This window comes from Lissotriton vulgaris, chromosome 3_1, assembly GCF_964263255.1.
Source record: "Lissotriton vulgaris chromosome 3_1, aLisVul1.2, whole genome shotgun sequence".
Taxonomy (NCBI): Eukaryota; Metazoa; Chordata; class Amphibia; order Caudata; family Salamandridae; genus Lissotriton; species Lissotriton vulgaris.
In genome coordinates this window covers 703149121-703172505 of record NC_141689.1, presented here as the reverse complement: position 1 = coordinate 703172505, position 23385 = coordinate 703149121, and the positions used below count along the sequence as shown (strand labels likewise).

The following is a 23385-nucleotide window of genomic DNA, read 5'->3' as shown; positions in this document are numbered from 1 at the left end:
TCTGTGCGTACGCTGCACGGACGAGGACGTAGTTGGCAGGTGGATACATACATGACACAGCATGCAGGAGTTTACACAGCACACGAATGTGAACTGCTTGAAACGTGCACACCATTGAAGAGTAGCAGTTCAAGGGGAAGGACTATAATCAACAAGTGACTACTAAAAGCGTAATTAAGCGTGCACGACATGTACAGGTGTCCTCATTCATGAGTGAATAGATTACCTGCCCGGACTATATGAATTTACTTGAATGAGCGCCGCAGTTTGCACAACACAGGAACACATACTCTTCATGTCAGGAGTCTGCACACCACAAATGATTGGGCACTTCCTATAAGAATATGTCAATCAAAGACATTTGTGCAAAAGAGCGCATTGTGCATTAGTAGATAACGGACAGGTTTGCATAGAACACACGAACACGCACTTCCTCGTTTGTTGTGCTCTGTGTGTAGTGTATGTCAATGGGATTGTGCACACCACTGGGGAGAAGATACTTTGAGAAATGCATTGCATGCGTAAGCGAGCACATCCTTGCTGACTTTGCACTAAATGCACGAGAATGCACATTCATTATGAACCAGTGCACGAATGTTTGGACAAATTACTGGTGAATGTGCACTGTAATGGCGTATGTACACCAATTCTGGGTGTGTGTATAAAGGTCAGCTGCGTGAATACAATAAATGTGTGTGTGCCACATTTAGTGTATATTTTGCCACCTCCTCCTTCGAGAGCGCATACAGTGTTCATCCGCAAATAACTGGCCATTGTGCACTGCATAATTGGCGAGTTCTTTTCATAATTGTCATATGTACAAAGAAGTGATGTTGTTTTTGATGTGTTGACAATGATAAACAAGCATTGGTATAGCCAATAGATGTTGCTTTTGGGACCTTATAAGTGTTTAGCCATGCAGCAGTTGATGTTGTTGCACCATGGATATTGTGCTGCATAACTAAATACATATAAGGTCCCAAAATGTGTCATTTACAATACCAAGCCCTCAAACTTTCCTAATGCGAGACCTATTGGCAACGCCAGTGCTTGTTTATTATGTAGCCAGCAGTCCCTGCCCTGTAGACATGATGGGTCTTGTAGTCCTTTGTACTTTAACATCAAGTAATGAAATTGTATAAAGTAGTTACAAATATTGCAAGGACTAATCTCACAGGACTGATCAAGAACGTTATAGGTAGAAATGAATCGGAGTTTCTTTGCACCTTTTGCTTGTTTTGTACATAATGAAATAAGACATTGTGAATTGTTCCCGCGAGTACAGCTAAACTCGGCCAAAGAATTACTATAGGTGTGTGGAACATGTTTTGAATGTGGATAAACTTATAAACTAGTAGCAAAACTTGCAGAACCTCGCATGGAATAGCCTTTCTTACAGTCTCCTCAGGTCCCGATTCTCTTGCCCACATCTCTCTCACCTTTTCACTTCTCTTGCAAGACTAGCAAAAGTAGTGGTGATGGAGGTGGGGGATTTCCAGGTGGTAAATGGCACGTTTGAAATGTTTCTTTGAAATAGGCAGTCTTGTGTCAAAAGATTTGAAAAGGCCTACGTTTCGTTATAGGGATAAATTCAAATGCAGAAAAAAACCTGTTCCTTTTAAGTCAGTATTATTGTTGAAAACAATCGGACTATCCTGACCTCTCCCACTAGTGACAAGTCCCCTAGAAGAGCATATTTTGAGTGTCAGAAGAAAAAACAATTCTTTCATTTATTTGACAAAAGGCGGATTATTGTTAATTTAGAGGGGGTCTAGAGGGTAATCCCTCTTGGATAATTAGTTGTAGGATGCAGAGTTAAAAGAGTAGACAATTCATGTAATGCAAAATAAAATACTTGAATACAGACGGAGCTTATCGTCTGTACTCAAAAACTTTGTCCTTTAAGGTGACCCGTTTTATCTCAACTAAAAGTACCAGTAAGCATATTCTTAAAATACCATGACTCTTTAACTCCCATGTTGTGACTATGTTTAACACTTGAAAAAAGTTTTTTTTTTTGCATATATAGCTGTGTTTTTCCAGATGCTTACCAAACTAATGGTTATGTTGCATTATATAGTATGCTTTAAATACAAATTCACTTAAGTATAGAATGAAATCTAGTATAGGTTGACAAAGCTTTCATTACACATACCTACTTGATATCCCAACTCTGGTGAGTGGTGCATTCCACGGCCAACTCTAATTATTTCCTCATATGGGTGTGCAAGCACAATGACAAAGATGCACATTGACAACTAAAGTTCGGAAATCAACATTCTTACATTGACAGCAATACTGTGGACACCCCTGAGCTGGATCTAGGCATGTCCATGTTCCTATACAGGTACTCTAAGGACCCCCAAAAATAACTGACCATGTCCCACTAATAAACCTTTTAAACCTAATAAACCTTTTAAAACCACAGATTAGAGGGGCGTGGACAAGATGGCGGCGAGATATGACGTGGGTTCCTGTCCATCCGGTGCCGCCAACCTAAAGCCTTGTAAAATTACTCACCTTGGAGGCCATCCGTGGGTCCAGACGGTTGGAATGACCCTTGCAGTCGGCCCTGTGGCTCGCTTTTGATTGACCGCAGCCGCCTATTAGCGGAATTTTGCGTCGTGGTAAAGTCGCGGCCTGTCGGGCCTAGAGCTGTGCGCGGCTCAGCCAAAGCTTCAGTAACTGACGACTTGGGAAGCTTCCCAGTGGCTGAGAGCGGAGGCACGATCCGCGGGGGCGGACTCCCACAGGAAGCCCAAGCGAGGCGAGACAGCCAGCCAGCCGGTGAGGTCGTGGAGGAGCATGGGATCTTCCCGGCGCCATCTTGAGACTTCCCTGCAGCTGCCTGGTCTGGTGGCTAGCGGGGTCTTCGGACTGCAGGGCTCTGGCCAGACGGAGTGGCAGGAGTGTCCGGACCCGGTACCTTCGCAGCAGCGCATGGTGTGGACCCTGATGAGCCCGCGAGCGGTGGTGGTACTGTGATCCGGCTCTGCGGCTGGCCGAAGTAAGCAGCAGCAACGCGAGTGACTGGAGGTGAGGCGCAAGGGGCCTAGTCCACGAGGCGCGGCCTGATGAAGCCGCCCCTGGTCCACGGACGGTGCATGTGAGGGCCTGAGCTGTCTAAATTCTCCTAGGGCTGCGGTGAGAGAGGTGTTTCCCCAAGAGGCCTCCGAGCTGTGTTGGAGGCCCGTGTGCTTGTTGGAACTGCTGCTGCCTGGAGTGGTGATGCACCCCTGTCCGGATGGCGGTTTGAATGCGGGAAGGGCTGAAACGCTGTGATGTGAGGCGGTGCGTGAGCTACATCAAAGAGGCCCGTGGTGTGTACAGCCCTGGTGCCCTCCTTGGGTTCTGGTGGCGCGCCGGCTGGAGCAGCACTTAGAGGTCCTTTGAATTGCCTGAGGCAAAGGGCCTATATGGAAGCCCAGTGCAGTGCGCTCCCTGCTGAGACCCTGGTCAGGGGGCGGCATTGAGGGAGGCACTGCAGTGAGTGAGGACCGGCAGTAGTACGGATTGGTTCGCGGATCAGAGGTAAGTCAGAGTCTGGGCAGAATCCTACTGGTTGTTGCAACTTGAAGCAGTGCACGCGGTGGTCTTGGCCCTGCAGGACGGAAGACGGCTGGTCCCTGGGCTGCACACAGAGTAAGCGGTGCAGAAGGTGGTGGCACTCGCCTGCAGTGGAACACGCAGGCCTTAGCTGAGACTCGAGGGGTCTGTCTCAGTGCAAGGAGTCAGTGAGGTGGCCGGTTCTGAAGACCCATCATGGCAGCGGCGAGGGCCCGGAAGGAGAAGTTGTTGAAAGAACTCCTCCTGAAGCAAGCCAGTCAATCGAACATTCAGAGCGAGAAAAGGGCAAGTTAGATGGAAGGCGATGAATCCCCAGCGACCAAAGCTTTCGTAGTTGAACTCTTCACAGCTATTAAAGAGGACATTCCAGAACTTGGCTGGTGAGAGAGTGGTGACCCTCAAGGAACATGATGTCGGCAGGGAAGAGGAGCTCCACCAATTACAACAGGAAATGATTCGCCTCTGGGAACAGAATATTGATCTCCAGGCCCACTCAGAGGACCTGGAGAATCGCTCCAGGCGGAACAATATAAGGATCAGGTCCGTCCCATGAAAAGAGGAAGGAGAAGATCTTTGAGCCTACGTCAGCGCCTTGTTCCAACAGATACTTGGGGAGGAAGAGGGTTCACACATCCAAATGGACCGGGTCCCCCGAGTGGGCCTCCCCCATTGGGCTAAAGCCCCTCTCCAGACATTCTCATATGTGTGCATGACTTTCAACTAAAGGAGCGCATTCTCCGGAAAGCCAGTGAGCAACATCCCGTGCAGTTCCGCGGGCACCACCCATCTCTTTTCCAGGACCTAGCGGCCTCCGCGCTTGTTAAGTGCAGAGCGTTTAAACCGGTAACCAACCACCTCCGAGAACAGAATATCCCCTACTCTTCGGGTCACCCTTTTCGCCTAGTATTCAAATATCAAGGAAAGCTACTCCAGATCCGATCATTAAAAGAGGTGCTGGAGACGCTGGGTATTGACAAGGCCCGGTCTACAGAAGGGGAGGATCGAACGAAGCCTAGGCGACGCCGCCGAGTTTCGGAATGGCAGCGGGTCGGAAAGATCTCATCAAGCCCAAAGCCGGACCTGGCTACAAGCAAACTGGAAAGAGAGGAGGTCCTTTCATCACTGACACAAGTTACTGAGCGCCTGGACACCCTTTGATGCTTCCAACTAGCGCCACCCAGATGTGTTTAGTGGAGGGCGCCGGGGGGGCGGAGAGGAACATACGAGATGAGAGGGTACCTTTTCCGCGGCACCGGAGTGGTAAGGGAGACTTCCCCTTTGAATTGACAATCTTCTTGCCACATCCCCCTAGACTTTAACCACTGCAACAAACTCTTGTCATGTTTCCTAGACCAAACTTTTCCTTTACAGTATTCTGTTGTTGGGTATTATTTAGGGGTGGGGTTTGTTTGGGTTTTTCTGGGGTCTCCGCATCAGTTCTTCTGTGGGATTGGCAGGCGACAGCCCTCTTCATGATATCCCTGACGGCGCAGTTGTTATGCTGGGGTCAGCTCGTACTCTGCTCCACACGTTCTCAGTGGCCCAATGAGTAGAGATTTAAAGGTCATTAGTTTGAATGTTCGGGGATTTAAGAATCCGGTGAAACGCTTGCCAGTGCTCTCCCTCCTGGAAAATACTAATAGTGATATCTGCTTATTCCAAGAGACACAACTGCTAGCTAAAGATACCAAGCGCATACGTGATAAACGATTCCCACAGCAATTCTGTTCCTCTGGGCCGGCCAAAAAGAATGGAGTATCTGTCCGGCTTAGTGCGCGCTGCTAATTTAAAGTTGTCTCGACAATAGCAGAGGTAAAGGGCTGTTTGCTGGCCATCAGGATGCAATGGGGCGACTCACACCTTACACTGGGAACTTTGTATGCACCTAACGAGAAACAAGAACCCTTTCTGTGCTCTGTTCTAACCGAGGTGCTTGCCTCCCCTGATGCTGCGATCCTGGTTGGGGGCGATTTATATCTGGTAATGGATCTGGAATTGGATAGGTCAGCACAGAGATCACACCAAACTGGGGCACTCTCACCGGGTGGGAGGGCTTGGTTGGCAGACTGTGGACCGCATGATGTGTGGCGAACACAACACCCAAACAAGCGTGACTATAACTATTTCTCCGCAGCACATAGAACATATGCACGTCTTGATCACTTCTTAGCTTCTACTTCCCTCATGGCTAGCTTACATTCCTCTGAAATCACCCACGCTCTCTTTCTGATCACGCCCTCATCTCCGTCCTTGTGCCAGCGCGGCGCATGCGAACATCCCCCCCGGGATGGCGGCTACGTGAAAGCCTCCTCCACGCTGAAGAGGTGGTTCAGCGGATCCGAGATACTATAGTCCACTACTTCCAAGACAATGATGTAGGGTCTACTCCACTTGCGGCAGTGTGGGAGGTGCTGAAATTGGTGACACGGGGAGAATTCATCGCGGTCGCAGCTTCATATTCGGCCCCGCTCAAAGAGAAACGCATGGAGTTGGAAAGAGAGGTCGGAGAACTGGAAGGGTTGCACAAGAGGCAAGGACGCAGATGTCCATAATACATTCAGTGCAGGACCGCTTTGGGAAGGAACAGTCTGCAGATGATCGAATTGTCGAGCCCTTTGGCAGTTTATATCAGCTTCTTAATGCAGACCGAGATTCTCCCTCGCATGACACAAATGCATCTCTGCGTCCATTTGAAATATCCCCTAATCCCAAAAATACGTCCGAAAACCTGGACTCCGCAATTCGCATAGAAGAGGTTATAGCTGCCATTTCTAGGTTGAAAATAGCTAAGTCCCCGGGACCAGATGGCTTACCGGCCGCTTTTTACAAAACTTTTTGTGTAAAGCCGGCTCCATTTTTAACTCGATTGTTTAATTCCTTTCTTGATACGAGTGCAGTAACGCCCTTGATGTCGGGAGCATCGATTTCGGTAATTTTGAAGCCGGGAAAGGCCTCCAGAGACTGTGTGTCTTACCTACCTATCTCGCTTCTTAACATTGATGCAAAACTATTCAGGGGCATTTTGGCCTCACACCTAAACCCAGTCATGGCCGATATAGTAGACCCTGACCAATCAGGTTTCATTCCTACATGACAGGGGGAAGACAACTCAAAAAAACTGCTACACCTCATCGATCACGTACACCGCTCACGGAAGCAGGCCTTCCTGCTCTCCATAGAAGCGGGGAAGGCCTTTGACCGCGTTGATTGGGGTTATTTGTTCGCGGTGATGCAGGCCTATGGTTTTGGAGACCAATTTATCCGCTGGATTCAGTGTCTATATGCAGCCCCTAAGGCCTTTGTGCGGGTTAATGGATGCAGGTCGACCCCCTTCCCGATCGCCAGGGGAACGAGCCAGGGCTGCCCGCTATCACCTCTTTTATTTGCGCTCGATATGGATATGGAGCCGTTTGCCCAACAGATTTGATCAAACCCTTAAGTTGCAGGCCTTAAATTTGGTTCGGATGTGCATAAAATTAGTATGTATGCCGACGATGTGATCCTCTCGCTTACCCAACCCCGGCTAACTCTACGGTCTCTGATCAACAAACTCACAGCCTTTGGGAATGTCTCTGGATTTAGAGTTAACTTCGCGAAGTCGCAGATCCTCAACATTTCGGTTCCTGCGGACGAGGTGTTGGATTTGCAGCAAGACTTCGCATTCCACTGGACTCTTATGGACATTACCTATCTCGGCCTTAGCTTGACCCCGACCATCGCCAAGACGGCCTACCTCAATTATACGTGACTGCTAGAGCCCACGACCAAGGCACTAGACGCCTGGTCGCGTCTCAAGCTGGCGTGGTACGGGAGAATAGCTGCAGTAAAAATGACAATACTACCTCTCATCCTATACATTTTCCAGATGTTGCAGTGGACAATCCCGATTTCCCACTGGGGCAAGCGTCTCTGGTGTTTCACTGTTGGCGGGAGGAGGGAGGCAAGAGGGTTGGCTCCCTTTTTGACACAGAGGGATTGATCCCCTTTGCCCAATTACGCAAGGACTATGACTTACTAGCCTCTGATGTATTCTACTACACACAAATCACTCAGTGGGTTACGCAGCCTGCTAACTTTCCCCAAATGTCCCGACCTCTTACAGTATTTGAAAAATGGCTAGGTTGCAAAAAGGATGATCGTAGGCTCATCTCTGAACTGTATGCTATGAATATGGCACGCCTGGCGGCTCACTGTACAAAGGCTCAGGTGCGGTGGGAGACTGAACTGAGTAGACCCCTATCGCCCAAGGAGTGGGAACATATACTATATAGAACACACCACACTGCACACAACACAGCGCAGGCAGAATCCGCTTATAAAGTGGTTACATACTGGTATTACACACCAGCCCGCGTGCATTGCTGGGATAGGACCACACACCACACTGCACACAACACAGCGCAGGCAGAATCTGCTTATAAAGTGGTTACATACTGGTATTACACACCAGCCCGCATGCATTGCTGGGATAGGACCAAGACAGACCTCTGCTGGCGGGGGAGTGGCTCATCGGGTAAGTTAACTTATTTGCTCTGGCATTGCCCAAAATTGGTGCTTACTGGACTGCGGTTATTGACGATATCGATGCTGCATTTCAGATTGCACTGCTGCGCGCCCCAGAATACACGCTGTCGGGATTTTCCCATCCTAAATCATTCTCACTAAATCATTGAGAGGTAGACAGATCGCAATGGCACTGCTGGCGGAGCAACAGGTTATTCTACCGAAATGGGGATCACCATCATTGCCCGAGCCGATTGACTGGTTAATCCGTCTTTGGCAACTCGTAGCCATGGAGCGCCTTTCGCTCAGTGTGGAAGGGAAGAGTAAAGAATTTGCAAAATTGTGGGCCCCTTATTTACAAATACTCACCAAAAGATATGAGAGAAGTGACTTGTCCCAAATATCTGCAGATCCTCAAGCTACTACCACTAGATTCTCAAGGTTCCATCCGAAGTCTGGAGAGTTGAACTCTGGCCCTGGACTACACTGGGTACAGAGACGAGACTGTTGTGAATGTGGTGGAACTGATGCGTAGAACGGGTGGGTGGGGTGGGAGAGGGAGGGAGGGGTTGTTTCAGATGTTTTGTTTGTTTTCTAACTAAAACTGTGGTTGTCAATGACGGATGAGCTCATATAGAATTCATTCCTGATCTTTTATTGCGGGGTCGACCTCGGGGTTGTAGACCTGAATGCTGTGTAATAGTGCTCTCACCACGCTCAGCCGGCTTTATGATGTAGGCAGCATGCTGTATACATTTCTCCTGAATCCCACGAAATACAAAATATTGATTCTAAAACCACAGATTATCCCAGATCCTTTTACATACCAATGGATCCTAGGAATATCAAAGGTATGTTCAGTAGACAATAGTATTTGAGGCAATGGTAACCATGCCATATTCAGAGAGAGATGAAAGTGCTTCTCTCGTTCAATACCAGGAACAGGCGACAAACATCTTCTTCAGCCTTTCGTTAATATAGAAAATGAACAGAAAGGAAAACATTACTTCACTGGATAATGTACAGGCAAATAAGAACAAGGAGATATATATATATATAACATATATATATATTACTCCCTTGGGACCAGCGCAGATGTAGGTACTGCTTTGCTGGTCACATCAAAACAGGATCTTTAATAGATGCTTATCTCCATATGAGAAAGTGCATTTGAATCATTAATAATCTGCATAAAAAACCTTCCCTTAACACACTCATGTGGCTCCATGTCCAGTGCAGACAAGAGAGTGTATGACGCTTTTCTTTTATAACGTGATTCTAAGTAAATAGTACCAGACACTCCTCATGTTCAATATTTTATATGCTGATGAGAACATAGAACTGATTAGCTCTCAAGAGTGGCATACTTTTATCCTGCATTCTACCTCACAGCTTTATCAGCAACATAGCTCTGGTTAAGAAGATACGTAAAGACATCAGACTAGTTTAAATATAAATGGCCCCCACTTTAGAAGGACGATTTGCACAAAAGATACAAGAGTAAGGGTTCTTGACCTATCCACATCAATACATTATCTCTAAATGTTCCTTCCTGGTTTGGGAGTAGGATTCATATTGGAACATGTTCAAACCTATGTTTTGGTCAATCTTTTCTCCCTTTCACAAAATCTCAAATATGAAATGTTTGTGCAAAAGGATGCCTCATGATCAAGTAACAACCTAAAAATAGTAAGGAGCAAACTGGTATCCCTAGGGCCATAATACATGAAGGCAGCAATGATTCCCATGGCAAAAAAAAGACGTATTACTCACCTGTGTGTGATTTGAGAAGAGTATTTAATTATTGTAAAATCATACCAAACAGACAAACTATGCAATAGGAGCTACAGTAAATGCCAGGGTGAAAGTGATCAGTGACAATGGTGTACACAAGTGAGCTGGTGCTAGTTACAACAATGTTGACTGAAAAGCAATACCAATACATAAAGTCTCAGAATTCAAGTGTGTTTTGGGTAATACATTATTTGGCAGTCAAATTAATACGTCGATGTTTCGACCGACGGAGTAGGTGTTAATCAGGATAAATTAGAGGAAGCAACTTACCATTGAAAAATCTATGGAGGACCTCTATAAGTAACAGCGAATCCACTAAAATGATCTCCAATGATCAACTTCTAAATATGTTGATCATATGTTTTGTTTATTTGATATGATTTTACAGCAATTAAACACACTGCTCAAACAACATACAGCTCATGGTGGACCAGACATCCTTGTGCGGTAGTCCCCCAAACGTTTTGCCTTCACCCTTCCTGGTTTGCTGAATTATTTTTTGTTTGCCTTAGAGCTCTGTGCACATTACCACTGCTAACCAGTGCTCAATTGCTTTCACTCCTCCAAGCATGGTAAAATTGGCTTACACCCATTTGGCACATTTAAAATTACTTGTATGTCCCTAGTAAAGTGGTACTACATGTACCCAGGGCCTGCAAATTAAATGGCAGCAAACTGTTGATGCAAAAGCTAAAACAGAGAGAATTTGGGAGAATTCACTTTAAAGCTGGGAAGATTGAAGGATATTTTACTATAATGGGACTCTTCACTGAAGCAGTAAGCAATAAATAGTCCTGACAATGTGCAGTATTCCAAGAGCACCAAGATAGCAAATCATTCAAAGTCTATGTATACACACACCCTAAGACAAATGTGTCTGAACATCCATCTTAAAATAATGACTATATATTTCTTCATTCTCCCACAAGCCTCTTGGGTGTAGGAGTAAACTATTCCTCACTTAATCAGCATCAATTCTATAATACAAAGGAAACCAGAGTTGGGCACACACACGCATCACACAAAGCATACGAAGATGACTTTAATAAAGGGTTTTATTTTATTTTTTAAGATTTGAAGCAGCCTGAGATCTTTAATACAGGCTAGAATAGATTTCATAGAGTTCCCAGTAACTACAAAAAACACAGGAACAGGCTTGGTTTAATTTAATAGGTTGTTGAAAATTACCATCTTTTGCATGGTGTACACCCAGATTTTTGCCTTGACAGTTTTTGCTGGCTCTAGAACTTTGTGCCTTTTGCCCCTACTGACCAATGGTAATGTGCCTGTGTTGCTCCTTTCAACAAGATCAAACTGGCATAATGCTGGTTTGCCTGTTCAACATACCTGTTATGTTCCTCGTACATGGTAAAAATAGCACACCATATGGCCTCTAAGTTAAATGTCAAAAGTGGACAGCAGCACCCACTCGCTACAATGACAGTATTAACATGAGTGCAGGTTTCCCATTTGTATGTTACCAAGGGAGGGTTTAACCCAAAAAGTCACTGGGACCTGGGTGCTAGACCGTACATATTTAGAGGGGTCCCAGGGAGAAAACGTACCACAAAAGTACGCAATTTGCTTTATCAAGTCAATGCAGAAAATTAGAATTCATCATATTTATGTTTAATAAAGTCAGCATTGTCATCACATCACAATGTGCTGTATATTCAATTCAATATTAGACAGTGTAAAAAACATTAGAGCCCCAAGCAAGGAGAAAACGGGAAAGGAGTGTGAAATGTGAATTGAAGAGGGGTAAAGTGATTTGAAGAGCAAGAAATAAATTATATGTTCAAATACAAAAATTCTTTGTCCCTTATGAAAGGCTGTAACTTATTCGAGCCAGTATAATGAAACAATTAAGACAATCATTCTACGGTCACAGTCATGAATAATCTAATCTTGGATAGTGCCGGATGATGAGGTAAGTAGAGGCGTCAACGTTTCGACCCCTACAAGGAAGGTTAACTTAAACCCTTACAACGGGGTCTTCATCAGGACGAAAGGGGTACTGGGGCAAGACAATTCTATGAAATAAAAGATATATATTTCAATAAATTTCGAGTTGAAAAATAAATTATCAATTTAAGTTATTAAAAGGTGGAAGTTTACCATGGATAATCGGGCCAGCCGGCACCGAATGTAGGGAATCTGAAAAAACTCTTTCCGTGTGGTCAGCAGTTGTTGGAGCCGACTAAAAGGGGAGCAAGATGGGATCTAATCAATATAAGTTGGTAATTAATACAGGAATCAGGAGTAAAACGTAAGTTGACACTTACATCTTTCTTTCTTTATGGGACTAAATGTCCGTCCTTCCTAATTGATGGATTTGTAGGGTAAATTGAGCATCCTCAGATGTTGACAAATCAGGCGATTAGTATAGGTATGGTGTCCTTAAGCGGTGAAGATATATCCACTTTCGAGTTGGGTCACTGCAAGCTTAAAAAATATATAATGGAGCCAGTGTCAGTGTGTTTAAGACACGCTCACCAACCGGAAAAGAAAACAATTTGGCTGTTTTAAAATAAAGTGAGCCCCCGGTAGGTGTACTTACATAAATCAGGCAGTCAACACGGCATGCATGGGTGGCCTTTGGCGGAGAGAATTCATCCGCATTAAACGATTCAATGCAGACTGTCACAATGTGATATACTGCAAAATGTTATAAAATGGGGCGAGTGTCAGTATTGAGACACGTTCCGCAGTTGAAGTGAAGGGAGAGGAGCCCTCCCATATAAACGACTTACTTGCAAGCCTGGCCGCAGCCGCGGTCTCTCACTTCAACGCACGTCGCTGCTTCGGATCTACGATGCAGGCGTACTTCCGTATTATGAAAATTTCGTCAGCCGGTTATGTTAGTGACTGACATAGAAGAGATAGTACTCAATGGCTCGGACCAGTTCACTAATGCATTTAGACAGTGGTTCAATTTCGGAGTACGCTTAAAAATAGTGTTAATCAAGGACATGCGTTAGTCGTATAGGGAACATTGCAGCTTTACAAATTAGCGAGATTTGTGAAATTATTAAAACTATTGAGATAGATATAGACATCGCTAAGCACAATGATTAACAGAGTCAAACAAACGTACACAACCTATACAGGGGTGTTACAACTGACCAGTACTAATTTAAATGGTTATATAGGTGATATTATATAGCATATAGCATAGAGTGCATTAGGAAACGTTCAATCATGATTGTTGGGGGGCGTGCACCTCTCAAGCATGGGGGTGTAGACGTCACATGGTCTCACAATTCAATCCTAACAGATAAAAGCCGTTTCCAAGTATGATTACCTCAATATGTCAAGTGCCAATGCAGGACACAAGTGTTATCAGACGTGCACCTCACACACATGAGGGTGTAAACGTCAAACAATTATGTTGGTAAGGATCTAATCATACGATATGTTTGTCAAGTATATACCTATTGCATTTAAATTTAATTGTAGTCAACAAAATCAGTGTCCCAAAGCTGCCATTTGGGTGTAACTACTATCAGTTTCATTAAGACCATTTACAATAGAATCAAATGTAGCCATCCATTTTAATTCTCTGGTGTTAAGTATTGTAGTCAGGTTGCCACCCCTTCTGCCCAAGGTTATATTCTCTATGACTAGCCATTTGAAATCCTGAGGGACATGGCCCATTCTTTGGCAGTGTTCAACCAAAGGGGCTCCCGGTACAACACAGCGTATCCTACTGGCATGCTGTAGAATCCTTTGTTTTATCTTTTGTTGAGTTTGCCCAACGTAAATTTTGTCACACGGGCACAACAGGATGTATATAACGTTTGCAGTGTTACAGTTGGTATAAGATTTCAGTGGAAAGGTTCGATTTTGGTACGTGAAGTCTTTAGTTTGTAGTGTAGACATGCAAGCAATGCATGCACCGCATTTATAGTGTCCAATGATCGGAGGGAGACTCCACAAAGAGGTAATGGTGGGCTGTTCCGGTGAGTCCAGGAAGGAGTGTACCACTGTATCTCGGATATTCTTTGCTCTTTTGAAGGAGTGTAATGGTGGATCTTTCTGTTGGATGTCGTCAGCTACTAGAGACCAGTTCTTATTAATGATCTTTTTAATCTCGTTACTCCTGGTCGAGAAAGCGGTTACGCAAATAATGCGCTCTGGATTAGTTTTCTCTTGATTTTCAGTACTTAAGAGAGTGTCACGAGGATTGTACCATGCCCGTTTCCGGGATTTTTTCACGAGTTGTCCTGGATACCCTCGGGCTACTAATCGATCCGATAGATCCTGAGATTCCTGCATATAATCGTCCTTCTTGGAACAATTCCTTCTGATCCGTAGGAATTGTCCCACGGGCAGATTATATTTTAATCCTCTTGGATGATGGCTCACATATTGTAACAAAAAGTTCCTCTCCATGGGTTTTCTGTACAATGTTGTTAGTAGATGTTAATTTTCCACGTAGATGGTGATGTCTAGAAAAGGGATCCGATTGTTACTAGACTCCATAGTGAATTGTATATGGGGATTACATTGATTGAGCCAAGTATGGAAACTATTCAATTCCTCCACATTACCATCCCAAACACATAGAACATCATCAATATATCTAACCCATAAAGCCAATTTGGCATGGAATGGGTTAGTATTTGAGAAGATGAACCGTTGCTCGTATGAGTCCATAAATATTATCGCTAAGTTTGGGGCAAAGGTGGCTCCCATAGCAACTCCCTTTGTTTGTAGGTAGAAGTCTCCTGGAAAATAAAGAAATTTCTCATCATGGCTAACTTCAGCAACTCTACAATGAAGTCAGTTGGTACTTGTTCAGGTGCTGGACGTTGATCTAAGACATTGCGGATTACTTCTAAAGCTTCAAGTTGGGGGATACTGGTGTATAATGACACTATGTCACAAGTGACTAATAGTTGTCGGGTACAGTCAAAAGGGCGTTGATCCACTAAATTGTTGGTTTGGGTGGTATCCCGAAGATATGCCTGGGTCTTGACGGCTATCGGTTTGAGAAAGAAGTCTATGAACTTGCAAAGGGGCTCAAGCATAGAGCCTCAGCCCGAAACGATAGGGCGACCCGGAGGGTTGTTAGCATCCTTATGTACTTTTGGTATATATAGTGGCCAATCTTGGATGTTGCTGATTTAGAAAATTAAATTCTAAATCCGACAGAAAATCTTCGTCCAGGCCTCGCTGTGTCACCTGAAGTATATCCGTAGCGTATCATCCAAGAGGATTAAAAGATAATCTGCCCGTGGGACAATTCCTACGGATCAGAAGGAATTGTTCCAAGAAGGACGATTATATGCAGGAATCTCAGGATCTATAGGATCGATTAGTAGCCCGAGGGTATCCAGGACGACTCGTGAAAAAAGCCCGCAAACGGGCATGGTACAATCCTCGTGACACTCTCTTAAGTACTGAAAATCAAGAGAAAACTAATCCAGAGCGCATTATTTGCGTAACCACTTTCTCGACCAGGAGTAACGAGATTAAAAAGATCATTAATAAGAACTGGTCTCTAGTAGCTGACGACATCCAACAGAAAGATCCACCATTACACTCCTTCAAAAGAGCAAAGAATATCAGAGATACAGTGGTACACTCCTTTCTGGACTCACCGGAACAGCCCACCATTACCTCTTTGTGGAGTCTCCCTCCGATCATTGGACACTATAAATGCGGTGCATGCATTGCTTGCATGTCTACACTACAAACTAAAAAGTTCACGTACCAAAATCGAACCTTTCCACTGAAATCTTATACCAACTGTAACACTGCAAACGTTATATACATCCTGGTGTGCCCGTGTGACAAAATTTACATTGGCCAAACTCAACAAAGGATTCTACAGCATGCCAGTAGGATACGCTGTGCTGTACCAGGAGCCCCTTTGGTTGAACACTGCCAAAGAATGGGCCATGTCTCTCAGGATTTCAAATGGCTAGTCATAGAGAAGATAACCTCGGGCAGAAGGGGTGGCAACCTGACTACAATACTTAACACCAGAGAATTAAAATGGATGGCTACATTTGATTCTATTGTAAATGGTCTTAATGAAACTGATAGTAGTTACGCCCAAATGGCAGCTTTGGGACACTGATTTTGTTGACTACAATTAAATTTAAATGCAATAGGTATATACTTGACAAACATATCGTATGATTAGATCCTTACCAACATAATTGTTTGACGTTTACACCCTCATGTGTGTGAGGTGCACGTCTGATAACACTTGTGTCCTGCATTGGCACTTGACATATTGAGGTAATCATACTTAGAAATGGCTTTTATCTGTTAGGATTGAATTGTGGGACCATGTGACGTCTACACCCCCATGCTTGAGAGGTGCACGTCCCCCAACAATCATGATTGAACGTTTCCTAATGCACTCTATGCTATATGCTATATGATATCACCTATATAACCATTTAAATTAGTACTGGTCAGTTGTAACACCCCTGTATAGGTTGTGTACGTTTGTTCGATTCTGTTAATCATTGTGCTTAGCGATGTCTATATCTATCTCAATAGTTTTAATAATTTCACAAATCTCGCTAATTTGTAAAGCTGCAATGTTCCCAATACGACTAACGCATGTCCTTGATTAACACTACTTTTAAGCGTACTCCGAAATTGAACCATTGTCTAAATGCATTACTGAACTGGTCCGAGCCATTGAGTACTATCTCTTCTATGTCAGTCACTCACGTGACCGGCTGACGAAATTATCATAATACGGAAGTACGCCTGCATCGTAGATCCGAAGCAGCGACGTGCGTTGAAGTGAAAGACCGCGGCTGCGGCCAGGCTTGCAAGTAAGTCGTTTATATGGGAGGGCTCCTCTCCCTTCACTTCAACTGCGGAACGTGTCTCAATAGTGACACTTGCCCCATTTTATTACATTTTGCAGTATATCACATTGTGACAGTCTGCATTGAATCGTTTAATGCGGATGAATTCTCTCCGCCAAAGGCCACCCATGCATGCCGTGTTGACTGCCTGATTTATGTAAGTACACCTACCGGGGGCTCACTTTATTTTAAAACAGCCAAATTGTTTTCTTTTCCGTTTGGTGAGCGTGTCTTAAACACACTGACACTGGCTCCATTATATATATTTTTTAGCTTGCAGTGACCCAACTCGAAAGTGGATATATCTTCACCGCTTAAGGACACCATACCTATACTAATCGCCTGATTTGTCAACATCTGAGGATGCTCAATTTACCCTACAAATCAATCAATTAGGAAGGACTGACATTTAGTCCCATAAAGCAAGAAAGATGTAAGTGTCAACTTACTTTTTACTCCTGATTCCGTATTAATTACCAACTTATATTGATTAGATCCCATCTTGCACCCCTTTTAGTCGGCTCCAACAACTGCTGACCACACGGAAAGAGTTTTTTCAGATTCCCTACATTCGGTGCCGGCTGGCCCGATTATCCATGGTAAACTTCCACCATTTAATAACTTAAATTAATAATTTATTTTTCAACTCGGAATTTATTGAAATATATATCTTTTATTTCATAGAATTGTCTTGCCCCAGTACCCCTTTCGTCCTGATGAAGACCCCGTTGTGAGGGTTTAAGTTAACCTTTCTTGTAGGGGTCGAAACATCGACGGCTCTACTTACCTCATCATCCGGCACTATCCAAGATTAGATTATTCATGACTGTGACTGTAGAATGATTGTCGTAATTGTTTCATTATACTGGCTCGAATAAGTTACAGCCTTTCATAAGTGACAATGAATGTTTTGTATTTGAACATATAATTTATTTCTTGCTCTTCAAATCACTTTACCCCTCTTCATTTCACATTTCACACTCCTTTCCCCTTTTCTCCTTGCTTGGGGCTCCAATGTTTTTTACACTGTCTAATATCGAATTGAATATACAGCACATTGTGATGTGATGACAATGCTGACTTTATTAAACATAAATATGATGAATTCTAATTTTCTGCATTGACTTGATAAAGCAAATTGCATACTTTTGTGGTACGTTTTCTCCCTGGGACCCCTCTATATATGTACGGTTTTCCATTTGTAGGCTGGCTGTGCAGTTTAAACTATAAATTCGCCCTGTCAAAATAAACCCTTTTGACAGGCCAAAACCTTCCTTTTTGATAATAAGTCATCCCTAAGTAGTCCTTACTGCCCATAAGGCAGAATGCATGGTATTTAAAAGTAAGACTTGTAAACTTTAATGTTAAACATGTTCTTGCAGTGAAAAATCACTAAAAGCTATTTCACTGTAGCAAGGCTGGCTGTTTCATAGGTAAGCATTAGGATGTAACATTACATATATTAATGTTCCCGAATATGTAATAATGTTATGGAGAGATGGCACTTGCTTTTACTGCTTATTTTGATATACTATTTTACTTTTTTTCTTGACATTGGCGCTCAATTAAATATATATGGTAGTACCTATTGGTCAGATATATTCCAAACTATTAGTGACATTCTTCTAACACCCGTATTGCCCGCTTCATTGCTTGGGCTGTTAGGGTATGTAAAGGAGGCTCCTGTGGGGGTGCGCAGATTGCTTGCTATGTTATTGCTGTTAGCTAAACGTATAATTGCCATGATCTGGGGTAGATCGCGTCCTCCCCTGCTAAAAAAATGGGTGACAGATGTAACATTCTGCCAGGAGCATCTTACTGCCTTCTGGGAGATAATGCCACTTGACTCTAGGTGGAAGGATATCTGGGGGCCCTTAGGGAACTGGTTACAATCAAGGTATACTGAGGATCGGGACCTTGAGGGGGAAGTGGATCATAATCCATCTGCCGTGTAATTTCATAGGATTAATGTTATACTAATTGTAATGTTAATAGTTGCCCTACGAACATTGAAATTCAGCTCTATGTATATGCAAGGTGTAATGAAACAAATGTACCATTGATGCGATGACTGTGCCACACAAGAGGTTATCACTTGTATACTTGATGGCCATGACTGTTTCGTATGTTTAAATATGTTTTTTTGTACTGCCAATAAAATAAAAACATTTAAAAATGTATATGATATGGGAAGTAAATTAACCCCTTTAGCGCGTCGAACATTCCGGCCCAGTGCGGACGTTCGATCGCGCTAACGGGATTCGGACGTCCAACGGTCGTGAGCAGCACCAGCGAGGTAGCGCGCCCGACGACCGTTGGACGTTCGAAGCACGGAAGGGGTTAATTTTATGAAATGTGTATTTAATGAATTTTCGGAGATTGATGTTAAATGAACCGTGTTTTTAGCTGGGTTGAAATAGTGCGGGCTGGGCTGGGACGTTGGCTTGGCTTTTTATTTTTGGCAGTTCGGCTCGTCTAGGGTAGGGGGCAGTGTGACTTTGATCTAGGCAGCCATTTCTATTCTTATAGTGACAAAGAAAGGTGAATATTTTGACAGAAGCGTTCTAGTTGTTCAGAGGATGGGCATGAATACTCCCCTTAAAACCAAAATCACAGATGCGCGCAACAAAGGCATGCCAAAGGCAAGCCCAGCTGCGCCTCCCATCTCCGTTCCACGACCAGCGCCACCCATGCTGGCCTTTTGCATACAACTCCTGACTCCAGGATAAGATACTCTTCTCAAGAGCTCTATAACCTAAGGCCCATGACAATCTGTAGGTACAAGTTGGTGCCAGATTGCTACCCTACTGCCCTGTTGTGCAATGAGTGTGCTGTTTCTCTCCCTATCAGGGAAAAGGTGGAAGGGAGTATGAGTATGTTAGGACATCAGATTAAGACAGCTGTGGGGTATCCCAAGACACGACCTACACTTATTAATGTATGGTTACTGCACAAGAATGCACCACATATATATGATTTCCTTAGTGAGGAATAGGCTGACATCTTATTTTTAACAGAAGCATGGATGAATGAGTTATCTGCCACAGATATTGCAATTGCTCTACGCGCGGGTTATTCCTGTGTGCATACCTACAGATTTGGTTCTAGAGGTAGGGGAGTGACCACTGTTTTTAAAAATAGTTTGAAGTGCTTGTTTTGTTTTTTTAACGGTCCTTAAAGAAGCTGAAGCCTTTGAGTTCTGTTATATGATTTCCAAACAGCTATCAGTGGCAGTGGCTCTGTTTTATAGGTCTTCTGGCTATGTAGGTGATTTTCTCACTTTCATAGAGGAGGCTATAGCACAGTAGTATATTCTTCAATTTTCTAACTTTACTCTTTTAGGAGATTTTATTCTACATATTGATAATAAATTTGATCTGTAGGCATCTGCTCTAGTGGAGAAGCTGGCCTAATTTGATCTGGTCCAAATTGTCACCTCCCCTAAGCATCATGCGGGCCCACCTTTCCCCCGGCCTCTGATACCGCTCTTCCTCGCGGCGCTCCAGCGAAGAGCCAGCTGGTGCATTGACCGGCGGCGGCCTTCCCCGAAGGTACAGATGAGTGAATTCTGCGCCCTGCAGCACACGGCGGACCGCTATGACCCAGTTTGCCAGGAACGCCCTGTGGGGCATCTCGCCTGCGACCCTCTGACTCTCGGCTCGCAGGATTGCGACGTGACCGATGACTGCCGGATTCTGCAAACAGTGAGCACCACGCTACATTCAACATTTTTGTTGAGCCTATGGTTGCGGACTCTATGTATACTGGCTTGGCCACTTGTGAGTCGCCTATTTTTGTTCCCACCTAGGATGGATGCTGAATTGGATGACGATCTTAACTTTTGTGTGCTGGCCCATCCATTTTGAAGACACTTACATTGCACAGTGGAGGCTGTCCTCACATGCCCTATTCATAGAAAGTGAAAGAGGACTTTATGTGTGCTAACTCATCCATTTTGAAAGCACTTGTTTTGCACAGTGGAGGGTGTCCTCACATGCCCTATTCATAGAAATTGAAAGAGACTGAGCTATGCCTTCACAAAAACAGAAAGAGGACTGAGCCAGAAGCTCACCATAAGAAAAGAAAAAAGACTTCTATAGCGGCCACCTTGGCATTGCATAGGTTTTACAGCACTCCCAACCTATTCAACTGGAATAGACCAAGTAAACCTCACACCTTGGCGATGGGCAAATGATTAACAGCCCTTGCATGTGTTGTTGCTGTTTTAAGACTTTCCTCGCAGCACGGGAGACTTTCCCTAAAGTAACCCTTGACAGTAGGGCAGACCCTCCGATACACTTCCGACACAAACCGACCGCTGGGGCAGTAATCTCATCACTCTCCCCAGCATGGCAGAGCCCTGCTTGTACCCCGCGGGCGACAACTACTATACCGTTATCTATCCTCCTAATCTCTACAAATCCGCCGCTAAATCCCTTAAGCACTCCATCCTGAAATGCCATCCCGAGACCCTGATATAGGATCATTGTCTCTGGGTGAACCTGGGCACCGTAATCAACAACCTCATCTTCCACTCCAGGAAAACGTCTCTCTGGTGTAATGCCTTCCCGTGCGTTCTCAAAGTAGAGGAAGACAGAACCTCCCTCACGGAAAAAAACTCACCATCACCCCATCGGCAAACCTGCATGCTGACCTCACCATCACCTTATACAACAGCAGCATTATCCTGATTGAAGGTCCTCCTAAAGACCTCATCAAATTTGTGGTCCTCTTTACCCTCCTCAAACAATACACGCTCCCTTCCGCTCCACCTATTACTTTATCCGCCAAGTGTACCTAACCTCTCACTAACCAGACATGCCAGGGATCAAGTATTGGGCGACCCGGCCTTATTACCCTGTCACCAACGCAGGCCAACCACTGTGCGCCCATACCGCTGAACTTAGACCCACAAGCGCTCCCTGCTCCGTCGGCTTCCGAAACGCCCCCTAGGGCCCACATCTCAAACCAATCTAGACCCACTACCACACATCCTGCACCAGCTATCAGAAGCACCCCCAAACCCCTATCCTCCTGCCCGCGTAATCCTCCCGCACTCCGGGCTATTGAAACGCCTACCAGGGCCCAGAGCACTACCTTGTAAACATCTAATAGGGCCTAGAACTATGGTCTAGTTAACCTCACCACTAAGCGGCCAATCCAGTCCGAAAGAATCGCTCCCACCCTTTCGGCACCCTGCCCGCGATGTCTTCCCTCTCCTAGGGACAATCGACCTAGCCCCCACACTCCGACTGAACCGCTCAACTGAAACTGGCCCTTGGCCCGCCATGTCTCACCCCCAGGTCACCAGCACACTCTATCAGAATCTCTCCCTTGCAACAGGTCTGACTGAACCTACCTCTCTTAGAGATATTGATAATCTCCACCGCAGAGCCACTAAATTAACCCTAAGAATCCATAAGTTCATCCTGGACCTAAAGCACCTCCTTCACATCACCAAACTTACCTTCTTGAATCACCGGCTCTCGCAGAACGCGACCCTCGACCCCCTCCCGCTAAGCCACTCCTTCACCCACTTCCACTATCCCTAAGACACTTGCGCCTCCGCAAGCAACCCCGCCACCTCTCGGAGGAGGAAATCATTGCTCTCTTTCATACCTACAAACCCACCCCTGGTAGGCTTAACCCGCCAGACCCCATGGAAAAAGAAGTGGCTGACCTCCTCCTAATTAGCTACGAGTCCGCCTTGACAACCCCATGCCCCTCAATCCGGAAGGAATAACATCGTATCCGCTCGGTAGCAACCAACCCCAACAGATCTGCCACCTTCCGTGTCAGTGGGGTGGTCAATAGCAACCTAGCTAGAATTCCCTTCTCTGCATCTACCCCTGACACTTACTCCTCCACTTCCCTAACCGGCCTCCTAATAAACTGCCAAACAGCAGTGAAGCATGCATATGATGTTGCCGACCTCATCCTGAGACATAAATCGGACTTAGCGATCCTGACAGAATCTTGGCTCAAGGAATCCTCCTCGCCCTACCTAGACCTCTTAGTCCCACCCAATTACAACATCGTAAGGATGGACAGGCACTCAAAGAAAAAAGGGGGTGGCATTATCTGCATCTACCGCTCTAACCACCTGGTTACGGAACTGCCGGTAGACCCTACAGACTCCTGAGAATATCTTGCACTCTCCGTATCTAACAACACTTCTCAACTGTGTAAATTTCACATATTTTACCACCCCCCAGGCAAGAATGACACCTTCACGGACATCATTATGGAAATCTTCGCAGCCAAGGTTTCTCCAAACTCTAATGACATTTTCCTTGGCGACTTCAACTTACACTGGAACGATTCCAAGGACCCTCAGGTCAATGCCATCAGAGACTTCTTGGCCGACCAAGCCCTTACCCAAGCCTGTTCTCGACGTACTCACTCGAAGGACGCCACCCTAGACTGGATCATTGCTAAGGAATCAGCTGTCAAAATGATCTCTATTAACCCGTGTGATTGGTCAGACCACCACACAATCACCTTCCTCCTGCCCAGCTCTCACAAGGCATGGACACCTCAACCTGTGATTCCCAAATGATGGGTTAGAGACGCCAAGAACCTCGATCACAGGAAACTAGCAGCGCGTTGCGAGACCGACCCCCCCCTCCTCCCCCTCAGTCGAAAACCTAGTGAATCACTATTCCTCAACCATAACCGGCAT

At 45.0% G+C, this 23385-nt stretch overlaps 1 protein-coding gene across 1 annotated transcript in view; it reads right to left on the bottom strand.

Moving 5' to 3' along the window:
• MAN2A1 (mannosidase alpha class 2A member 1) overlaps nt 1-23385 on the bottom strand; it is a 1326430-nt gene that overhangs the window by 654877 nt on the left and 648168 nt on the right. The window lies entirely within an intron of this gene.